Here is an 11,661-nt window from a genome sequence, read left to right as displayed (position 1 = left end):
GATAATAAAAATAAAAATAAAATAAAAATGTTGTTATGATAGGTGATATAAACATGAATTTACTCGACGAAACATCACCCATCTGCATTCAATATACTGATTTGTTCCATAGCTTCGGATATGATTTTTAATTGACATGCCCGCACGCGAAGTCTCTAATGGCACAGGCACACTTACTGATCATGCTCTTTCGAGCCTGCTTCATTCCCCAGAGGCTACAGTTTTACCCATTGATATCACTGATCATTATCCCCTGCTCTTACGCTGCAATTCCAACGTACGACCTTCCCCACCTTTAAAGATATTCTGGACAAAGTCGGCTTCATAACTGCTGTTGCTGATACAAACTAAATAAATCGCTAAACGAGCCGCAAAAAGCCTTCCCCACATGTTTTCACGTAATATATCATACTTATGAGAATTCACTTCCAAACAGAAATGTAAAGAAACTGTGGCATTTTCTCACAATCCATGGATCGCGCAGCAGTTATAAAATACATTGCACAAACGGGATAACTTATGTAGCAGAACATGAACTTATTTGCCCGAGATAAAAATTTCTGAAACACAATTAAGTGAAACTACAGTCAGCTAAACGATTGTATTTCTAGGAACGAATTCTACAGGAGGCTAATAACACACAAAAGTGGGAGATTCTAAGTTGATTCCTCAACAGGACCACACGACTAAACCAAGTACCCAGAATTTTGTATGATGGGGAAGAGCTCAGTTGCCCTGCCGATATAGCAGACGTTTTTTGTAGTTTTTCTTTGTTAATGTTTCTTTGTTGATGTTTCTTTGTTGATGTTTCTTTGTTGTCGTTTCTTTGTATATGCATCGAGGCGAATAAACAAGATCGGTCGACTTGAGGTGCCATGTGAGCGCGATCGATGACTTGTGGGTGGTAGACGGATTGTGCTCAGTGGCACAGGAGCGGAGTAGGTCGTCGACAACTCGAGGCAAGAACGAGTGGCCGCGGTCTTTAAGTACCTGTCGAGGTGCATGGTGGTGGAGAATGACGTCGTGGAGGAAAACATCGGCGACGTCTGGTGCCCAACTTGTCGTCAACGCCTTTATTATCACGTAGCGTGTCGCGTAATCAATAGGGACGGTATCCACTTAGTCCCTCTAGTAGTCATTGGAAAAGGGCCAAGCAGGTCAAGGCCTACGCGGAAGAACGGTGCATAGGAAACTTCAATTGGATGGAGTCGTCCGACAGGTGGCCGGGGAGCTTTCTTCCGGCACTAACACAATTCGCAAGTAGCGACATAACGACGCACACAGCAGTAGATACCCGGCCAGAAGAACCGGCGTCGTAAGGAGTCGTCCGAGAAACTCGAAGGTGTCCCGCCTTCGGCGCATCGTGAAGTTATTCGAGAACGACGGATCGCAGATGACGAGGGAGGACAAGTACCAACTCAGTGCCGTCAGGCTTGATATTGCGGCGGTAGAGGATGCAGTCGTGCAGCACGAAAATGCGGCACGTGCCGTCGGTGCTGCCAGATTGCACTCCGGCGACGATGGACTGTAAGGATGTGTCACGTTTTTGTTCAACGCGCATGTCGGTCATATTAGTCAAAGCCGTCACATAGGTCTGCGGATCATGCGTAGCAGGATCAGGGGGATCCACGGGGTGACGAGAGAGGCAGTCAGCGTCCTTGTGGAGGCGTCCAGTCTTGTAACTGACAATAAATGAAAATTCCTGGAGCCGCAAGCGCAGCGACCAAGCCGTCCTGTCAGGTGCCGGAGAGAAGACGGCCAGCAGAGGGCGTGGTGGTCTGTAACGACCGAAAACGTGCTGCCGTAAAAATATGGCCGGAACTTATAGCCCAAACCTAAGCCAGGCACTCCCACTCGGTGATGGAGTAATTTCTTTCGGCAGGCGACAACAGGGGTCTTGCGTAAGCTATTGCGCACTCGGTACCATTCTGCTGTTGGACAAGAACAGCTCCGAAGCCATGGCCGTTTGCGTCAGTGTGGACTTCAGTTGGTGCAGATGGATCAAAGTGGGCAAGTATGGGAATGTTCCAGAAACCCGATGAGAGCGGCGAACGCATGGGCCTGCTGCCGGCACCATGAATATGGCGTGTTCTTCTTTAGAATATCTGTCAAAGGCTGAGCAACGTCGGCAAAATTTCTGACGAAACGGCGAAAGTAAGAACACAGACCGAGGAAGCAGCGCACGTAAGAAACATAACGTGGCACAGGGAACATCTTACGGCGCGAACTTCTTCCGGATCTGGTTGAAAACCGGATGCATAAACGAGGCGCCCTAACACGGTTATCTGACGGCACCCGAATTGACACTTCGTGGAGTTCAGTTGGAGGCAGGCTTTTCGGAATACCGCAAGAATGGCAGCGAGTCGGTTAAGGTGGCTGCCGTACGTGGGAGAAAAAACAATAACGTCGTCAAGGTAACAAAGATAGGTGGTCCATTTGGAGCCTCGCAGAAGAGAGTCCATCTGCGTTCAAATGTCGCAGAAGCATTGCATAGACCAAAGGGCATGACTTTGAACTGATATAAGCCATCCGGCGTGAAGGCCGTCTTCTTGCGGTCTTGTTCATCAACTGAAATCTGCCAGTAGACGGATCGAACATCGATGGACGAGAAGTATTTAGCTCCGCGCAAGCAGTTCAAGGCGTAATCAATGCGTGGTAGTGGGTAGACGTCTTTCCGCGTGAACTGTTTACTGTTCATGTGATCTTGTTTAAATAGCGATAATCGACGCAGAAATGCCAGATACCTCCTTTCTTTTTCAGAAGGATGACAGGCGAAGAGCAAGGGCTGCCTAATGGCTCGATGACTCCTTTAGGGAACATTTTGTCCACTTCTGATTGGATGGCTCGACATTCAGCATGCGATACACAATAGGTACGACACACGATAGGGATTCATGTATCCAGTGTTTAAAACGGTGGTGAACTACAGATGCTTGGCCTAAGGGCCTGTCGCCGAAATCAAAGATGTCACTGGACGATTAAAGCAGGGGACGTATGTCGTTAAAATGTCGCAGAAGCATTGCATAGACCAAAGGGCATGACTTTGAACTGATATAAGCAATCCGGCGTGAAGGTCGTCTTCTTGCGGTCTTGTTCATCAACTGAAATCTGCCAGTAGCCGGATCGAAGATCGATGGACGAGAAGTATTTAGCTCTGCGCAAGCAGTTGAAGGCGTCATCAGTGCAGGGTAGCGGGTAGACGTCTTTCCGCCTGAACTGTTTACTGTTCATGTGATCTTGTTTAAATGGCGATAATCGACGCAGAAACGCCAGGTACCTCCTTTCTCTATGTACCGACGTATGTCTGTGGCCTGTGCAGAGGTCATGTCAGGTGCAATCATTTTCGCGAAGTCATTCGTTAAGGAACCAGAGCTGTGAGCTGCAATTGGCGCTAATAGGCCGCTCTCGGCATTCAGACTCTCAATTTAAAATTAGGAACCACTAGAAACACTGGCCAAGAACATGCCGGCCGGATTCATTTGTGGGCACAGGCTGAAATTCAGAAGTGGGAGAACGACGTTATTATTGACCGTGACCAACGTATGCAGAACAGTAACGTTCCGGTTCAAGAGCACTTCGATGATAAAGGACATATTCGCTGTCAGGAATCTGTGGTTGTGCGGTCAAAGCGACGTGAGCGCTTTAGGTAACAGACAAATACCTTGAAGCGAGCAAAAGCGCGGTGCTCGGAGCATCGGCGACTTGAGGCATTTCTAACTGAAGAACGCCATTTGCGTACGTGGTACAGTCGCTCACCATCGCCACGCGGACACCAGTCTCGTTCACCGCAAACGCGTCGCCCATCTTCTCGTTCGCCGCAGCCACGCCGTCTTTCGTCCCCTTTGGCTTTCGGTGGGCGCCTCTCTGAAACCTAAGAAATGAAGCCCTCGGATATGGTGCTGATTACCTACTACTGCAGTAAGTCCTATTTCTGTGCTCACAAAGAGAAGTGGAATTGACGTTAAAATAGACGGCGTAGCTGTCCAAGCACTCGTCGACATTGTAGCCTACGTATCTGTGATGAGTGTTTGCCTATGCAGACGTTTAAAGAAGGCCGTCACCCGAACAGCAGCCCGAGGGCGTCGTGTGGCCTACGGCGGCATGCTGGTTGTTCTTGGAAAAGTGTACTACGCGCTTAAGTATATCCGGCCGCCCCACTTCTGTTCTCTTTGCTGTGATCGACAACTGCGTTCACAATGTTATCCTTGGATTAGACTTTTTATCGAATAAATTATTGTATTGTGAAATATAGTTTGTGATATACATCACCTTCAATATACTCCCCTTGGGACACATTACAATCGTCCGGCCTCTTGTTCCATTGCTGAAAGCACCCTGGGTTGTTCTCTCATGGTCGGTCACTTTTTTCGCAGGTAATGCTTTAATTTTGCGCATTCTACGGATCCGCACGAATTTGACCGCGTACTCTTTTCCGATGGATTCGTAGAATCCGTAGAATCAAGGATTCGTAGAATCCTTGGTTCCTAGGTTGTTCGTGGCTGAATGGGCAGCGCATCGGGCTGCTGTGCTGAGGTAACAGTGTTCGAAACTAACCATCGCACCAACTGTGGGCGACTGCGTCTACGGCAACGTGTACATAAGTGACAAACTTCAGCGAACCTCTTTCATTCCGACATAGATTCAGACTGTTTACTTGGGACTCGGTAGACACCGCTGTTCGAAGAAACTGGGACGCTGATACGGAGCACACGGTATGTGCCCCTCGATGTTTGGTGGTCCCCTGTAAACCTCTTTGACGCCACCTTTGGTCTCTGCGCATGTGCCAGTGGGCGTTGGCCGCTTAAATGAACGTCTTTGAGGCCAACAATGGGTATCTAGGTATGTGGCACTGTGAATATGCCAGTCTGAAAGAATGAAAACTATCCCTTAAATTTCCCTGATGCTGAATGGAATCGTACCCAGATAACAATGGTTGCTCAGGAGCAGTAAGGCAGCGCCTTAGCAGTCGGGGCCTCAAATGCGAACGAACTGCAGAAAGAAAAAGCTTGTCACTAATAATAGTCATCTTTGTTTGTGAACGGTATCCCTCAAATCGAAGATCATGACCCTCTAGTCATGTTGATTGTGGTTTATTCAATGCTATAGAAGTGTCTGCTCGGCCTTTTGTGCCTCACGGTCAAATTGTCTATGAAGGTTCCTACGTTGAGGTTCTGCAGCGCTTGACAGATTGTGTGAACCACGTGCGACCTAGTTTTTCGAATTAGGGGAGCTGTATGCTACACCGTGATGACGCCCCTACGAGGAGCCATTGAGAGTGCATGAGATTCTGGCACGCAGTTTCATCACTGTGCCAAAACACTTTTCCTAAGTGCCCAGGTTAGTGCTGTGCGACTTTTTATGTCGCTGAAATACAAATTAGGATTCCATAGGTGACATTTCAGACATGACAATACGAACGAAAATAATAGCGCTACTGAAGTCTATGAAATAGGCCAGTTAGAGTTTTTATGCATGTTCTTCTTGCGGAATGTATGAAACCGAACATACAAAAGAACGGAGACAGAAATCCCCAGCAATTGAATAGTGCACACCCTTCAAGTGGAAATGTTTTAGAGCGCAGCTCTTTGGCGTCCGTTCCTGGGTTTCTCGTCGTCGTCGGCGTCGGCCTCGTAACCAGCTCCGCCCCCCTTCGCTGGAGTGGGAGACGAAGGACGGGAGCCGCGAATGGCGGAGACCAATGAGAGCGGCCCCTTCAGTGACGTGCGCGCGCGATGCTGGTGTCATGCGGACCCTCCTTACGGCTCGATGCGCACTCGTGTCTGGTCTCAGCCGATCCGCTCGTTTCGTACTATCGTCTGCTCGCGCCACAGCTCTCTGCTGCGCTCAAATTTCGCATTAGGAAGTAACGTAATCGTCGGTAATTTTTTGGAAATTGGCGCGACAGAATTTTGTCCGTGGGTTCTGTTCCCCTCGTTTCATCTCTTGGGGTTCATGCATTCCACCACACTAAAGCGATACTTCCGATAAAGCTGAATACGAAATGACTTCCAAGGGTGCTTTCAGCACTGAACGAAGGCGGAGTGAGTGTATTGTGTCCAACGGGGAGTATTCTAAAGGTGACCACATTGATGGATCTGTAAGTTTGCAAAATGATATTTTGTAAACTTAGAGCACGACGTTTTGGAGAAGACTCGTAAGTTTAACTTTTGTGTGGACAAGTCAAGCGAATACAACCAAATTACTTGACAGAAGTATTACAGGATCTTGCCTCACTTTACCATCTCACTTTACTATCTCTTACCATCGCTTCACTATCGTGCAAGAAATTGTGAAGACTAGAAGTGCACGTCTTTCTGCGTGTTACGTTTCCCTTTTGCTTCGCGTACGAGCTACACCGCACAAACGCGGTTGAAAAATAAAGACGAGATTTATGTGCATTTTGCAGCAACCAGTTTAACTTGAAACACCTGTTTGCTTCATAGTGTTCGCCAGATTTGCAGAGAATGTGCAATGTCTAGCAGTACGTTAGGTTATAAGTATCACAAGCAAGGCGAAGGAGGAGGAGATGGACCACGGAAGAAGATTGTCCATCTTGACCATCCTTTCAGGCCAAGACCGCCACTGAGTGCAGCAGAATGAGTTTTAATGACTGGCACATCGTAAATGTTTATTCCCGCGCATCTTTATATGGCTTTCTTCATGTTTCACCTGTTTACATGCGTGGTTTACTCAGTCGATTGCAAGAGAATCTTGACAATGTTACCATTATTTATAAGCAATTGATCAATATGTTTTATCTTCGTACCATTAAAACTTCGTACCAGTATTGCCAAGTCGTAGAGAATTACCCATATTGTGGGAAATCGCAAGGGTTTGTCGAAAAAAGTAATATTTATTATCTGGAAATTTAAAATTGAGAAATTCTTAGGTAACGTCAAAAATTTCTTTTTGTGTCTTTTTATGTTGCAGAGCACCAATAGTGCAAAAGTATTTCATTTTGTTTGCAGACAATTGAACTTAAGCCAATGAAACATGCCGTAAATATTTTACACAGACGCTGTTAAGCATACTTTTGAAACTGGGGCTAGTTATGCGTGACCAGTTTTTGTCGCACTTCGTACAACTGACTAGAAGTTTAAAGGGCAAACTTGACTTGTGGGGCACGTAATCGTGGTCGCAGTTTCATGGTGATTGCAGTGCTGATAAATACATTTGTTTTAAGACGTTTCAGGGCTCTTCCCTTCATATATGCCTGCCAGATTTCTGAATGATGTAGTCCTACAGCCCAGCAGGAAGAAATTAACTTCCGAGGACGAAGAAAATTGTAAGTGCTCAACATAGCGATGCAAAGCATTTCTCGATTAAAAACAAATATATGAGGCGTTCCTTGATCAATCACTGTCTAAAAGTTCGTGTTACAATGTTCCTTGCCTAGAAATGTCAGCGCACTTGATATGTAAGCATTCCTCTGCTACAATTAACAAATCATTGATATATTGCTGGGAGTATTCTCCACTTAGAATCAACATTAGTGCTGTCCAATACCTTCGTAATCAAAACTTTGAACTGTTATTTTATTAGAAAGAATGTTTCCTTTTGTTGTAATGTGTGCTTCGAAATGGCACATACAGTGTTTTTGCCAATATAGTACTTAAAAAATTCATGTCATAGTAATGTGCACTATTTAGCTGCGATGTGCGGAATTTGAGTCACCGGCATTCCATGCACGTGGGCCCTTTAGAAGCAAACGTTCAAGCTTGACATCACTTATCTTGGCGTTTCAGTTTCAGATATGTATTGTGATTGAAGCTTTGACGTGCTGTGTTCGGGCATAGCATATTTTTGACGCATCAGCAAGATAGCACTGTCGCTTTATTCAGCTAGAAAGACATTCTGCATGTCAAATGTTTGTGCATGCATGCACATCTTTGCCGCGTGTTTCCGTAGAGACTATTACCGTACAGGCGATTTGCCTAGTCAGTTCTAATTAGAAGCATTCATAACGAAATTACTCGTTATTATAGATACGCTGCATTGTCCGCCTAGGAAATTTTTATACAAGTGACTAGGTCATTGAAGATCACTTTTTTTCATGACCTTTAGATTAAGTGCCTATATTAGGGACGGCACAGGGTATGAGCGGGAGAAAAATATTTTTTTTTATGCTGGCACGGATGAATGCAATTTTAAATAATCAAATGTGAGAAAACGTGGATGTTTTTTTCAGGGTGAAAACGCGAGAAAGAGCTCTATACGTTTCATGAAGCCTTCGTACATGATCACAGGAATGCATGCACTCATCGTTTACATATTGGGAAGATTTCGTCGAGAGAGGCCACTCCTACCCTTGCGAAGACCTCCAATTCCACATCCTGTAAAACTGGTTAGACTTTAGCTCTGTATACGCAGTTTCACTCAAGTTTCACCCTTTCATACAAGTAGCCTGCAGCAGTTTTCAAAATGAAACTCTTGACCATCCTCGTCCCTTAATTTAGCATTAGCATTTGAGTTTCCTGGTCAAGAGACACCAACTTTATGTGATAAGTTCAACGGTAAACTATTGAAACTTGTGAAACAGCAATATAATTTAATTGTGAGCACAGCCCATAGATATAGCCAGCACTTACTTGTTTCCAAAGCTGCATTGCTACAAGAAATCTCTTATTATTAAAGCACTTCTCCAACTTGCCCATAAAGATAGACCTGAAATGGTAATTTACCTAAGATAAATAGTGATTTTGATTTGCTAAATGCAACAACTCTGATACTGAATTACAGGACCGTGAGCCGCAACGAGGATATTAACCTGATCTGATCGTAGAGTCAGACTTTCACCAGCTTTGCATGAATAATGCGCTGAATTATGAGATCTCTGTATAGTTGCGGGGGATATCCCATTTTATCGGTGTATCAATAATATGTAATAATGAATGGTGGAATAATGAGTATTACTTTTTTACCACAAACCCTTGCTGTTTCCTACCATATGGGTAATTTCCTACAACTTGGCAACACTGGTACGAAGTTCTAATGGTACGAAGGGAAAACATAGTGATGCATTGCTTGTGCATAATGGTAACATTGTCAAGATTCTCGTGCAATGGACGGAGTTAAGAAAACAAATCCACCCATGTAAAGAGGTGAAACACGAAGGAAGCCATTCAAGGGTGTGCGAGAAAATCCTTTCCTATATGCCAAACTTTAAAACTTACTGTGCTGCACTCAGTGGCGGTCTTTGGCAGAATGGGTCGACACGATGGAGAAGCTGCTTGCCTGGCTCATCTCCTCTTCCTTCGTCTTCCTTGTGATATCTTTATAACGTAAAGCACTGCTAGATATTGCACGTTCTCTGTTTATCTGGTCAACACTGTGATGCAAAAAGATGTTTGAAGTGATGAAGGTTGCTGCAAGATTGACAAAAATCGCGTAATTATCTTTCTTCCTGTATTTATTCTAATTTTTTAACCGTCTTTGTGGGGTTTAGCTCGTACGCGAATAAAAAGGGAAATGTAACGCGCAGAAAGGCGCGCGCTTCTAATCTTTAGAGTTTATTGAAATTTATTTCAAATAATGGTTATACTTAGGTGAACTCTTGCAATACTTCCATGACGTAATTTTGTTATTGTCGCAAGACAGGTGTAGACAAAATGTACTTGCGAGTCTTTTCCGAAAATATCGAGGAGTATGTTTAATAAATTTGATGTCAGAAACGTAGAGATACGTCAATGTAGTCACTTTCAAATTCCTGCTCTTTGGACACAATTAATTTGTTTCACCTCTCCTTGCATTGCTCAAAGGACGCTTGGAAGTTCTCTCCCCTGAAGCTTTCTAGGAGTTAATGCGTTATCGCTCAGCAATTTACGATTCCGAAAATTCGAAACGGCGGGAACAGAATGCGTAGTCAAAAATGCTGTTAAAATTTCGAAACTTGTTTTATCGGGAATTGTGCCCACCATTCTTTCTTCCGTGATTTCTATCTGCGTTCTTTCGTGCGTTTAGTTACGGACATTGAGAAAGAAGAGGGGAGATGAAACCTCAAAGTGGCCCGTTTCAAGAATTTCAGCAGCGATGACCTTTTCCAGTCGACTCGTCCCATATGAAGTGTTGGCAAGGGAATAGCAATGTGCATTTCAGGAACAAAAAAAGTTGCAGAAGGCTAAAGAAATGTGTTCCGGCACAGTGAAGACATCGCTTAACACAAATCTCACCCGATGTCAATGACAGCTCGCAGGGGCAGTATCGGGGCACAGTATCCAGGGCATTTTTTCGGAGGAATTTTTTCACACATGGCTTACACGATCTCTCAAACACTGCAGGACTTGCCCGTAGGAAGCTTCAGGGACAGTTTTACCTTGAGACACATTCGTGGTCCATACACTTCCATGACAGTCAGTAAACCACGATCAAAATGACTAGAGAGTCATGATTTTCGGTTGGAGAGAGACAGTTCACCAAGAAAGATGACTGTTATCACTGACACGCTACCATCTTTCTGCAGGTCGTGCGCATTTGTGGCCCCACCTGCTAGTGCACTGGGTTGCTGCCCCTGAGCAACCCATGTGACTTGGGTTCGATTTCGCTCAGCATGGGAGAAACTTAAGGGATATTTTTCGTCAGTGTAGAGAGGCTTATTCCCAGTGTGACACACCTAATTTCCCAAGTTCTTGTCGAAGACGTTGAGTGAGGAGCGGTACACGCCTTATGGCACATGCACAGAGACCCAAGTTGGCATCAAAGAGCTTCAATGGCGACCACCACAGACCGATTGGCGCATGACGAGTGCTCCATGTTGGCGTCAGAGTTTCTTCGAGCACCAGAGATGCCTTGCGAGTCGCGCGTCTACAGTGACCCATGTTGGCGCGAAACAGGTTCGTTGAAGTGCGTCACACATGTGCACATTGCCACATACAGAGTCGCCCAAATTTGTCCGATGGCTGGTTTCGAGCCATGTTACCTGAGCCCAGCAGCCCGATGTCCTGTTCCTTCGTCCACGAACTACCCAGGGGCCCACATAGGTGGGAAAGTGGTAAGATACAAGCACACATACATTTTACCTGTAACCAAGAACGCTGCAAGTACGAGAGTCGGGTTTCTCGTGAAAGCGCTTCGACCGGCAGTAGTTCAGGTAGGTGGAAAACTCCGAGGTAAAGTTGCGACGGAGTTCCTCGATGGGCGTTTACATCTTTTTCTTGCTGATGCACCTATACTTCTGCCGATTGGTGACCGATCGCAATCCCTGCCACGGCAGGTTGCACCGGTTGAAGTTCATCAGTTCCAGGTAATCCAAGCGAATCTGATGCACAGATGTGTGTTCACCGAGGTGCAGCGTGCCGCGCCCGTCAGGTTCTTGTTCTACCGGTAGGAGATATGGTTGTGCGCCCGAAAGTCCCGGTACTTCTTGCGTAGCTTAAGTTCGATGATGTAGAACAGGTTGCTCTGCTCGCGCAGCCCCATGAGGAAGTTGTCGGGCTTGATGTCGTGGTTATTAACTTCTTCCAATGGATGTACTCAACGCGTGATATTAGCTGGTTTGCCATTAACAGCATCGTCGTGAGGGAGAACTTGCGGTTGCAACAGTTGAATAGGTGCTCGAGCGGGGGGCCCGGCAGCTCCATCTCCTTGTAGTCGCCATCGGAACCACACCACTTCATCAGGGGGATGCCGACATATCTCTGCAACATTTTGTAGAACTTGAACTCG

The 11,661-nt window shown here is 45.7% G+C and overlaps 1 protein-coding gene across 1 annotated transcript in view; it reads left to right on the top strand.

The window, feature by feature from the left end:
• The first annotated feature begins 3,258 nt into the window (after positions 1-3,258).
• LOC135898393 (uncharacterized) overlaps positions 3,259-11,661 on the top strand; it is a 67,329-nt gene continuing 58,926 nt past the window's right edge. The window contains exons 1-2 of the mRNA XM_070527310.1: positions 3,259-3,273; positions 3,822-3,918. The gene's annotated coding sequence lies outside the window, so the exon portion shown is untranslated. The remainder of the gene's footprint in view (positions 3,274-3,821; positions 3,919-11,661) is intronic.

Source organism: Dermacentor albipictus, chromosome 10, assembly GCF_038994185.2.
Source record: "Dermacentor albipictus isolate Rhodes 1998 colony chromosome 10, USDA_Dalb.pri_finalv2, whole genome shotgun sequence".
NCBI lineage: Eukaryota > Metazoa > Arthropoda > Arachnida > Ixodida > Ixodidae > Dermacentor > Dermacentor albipictus.
This window is presented reverse-complemented; position numbering and strand designations above follow the sequence as displayed.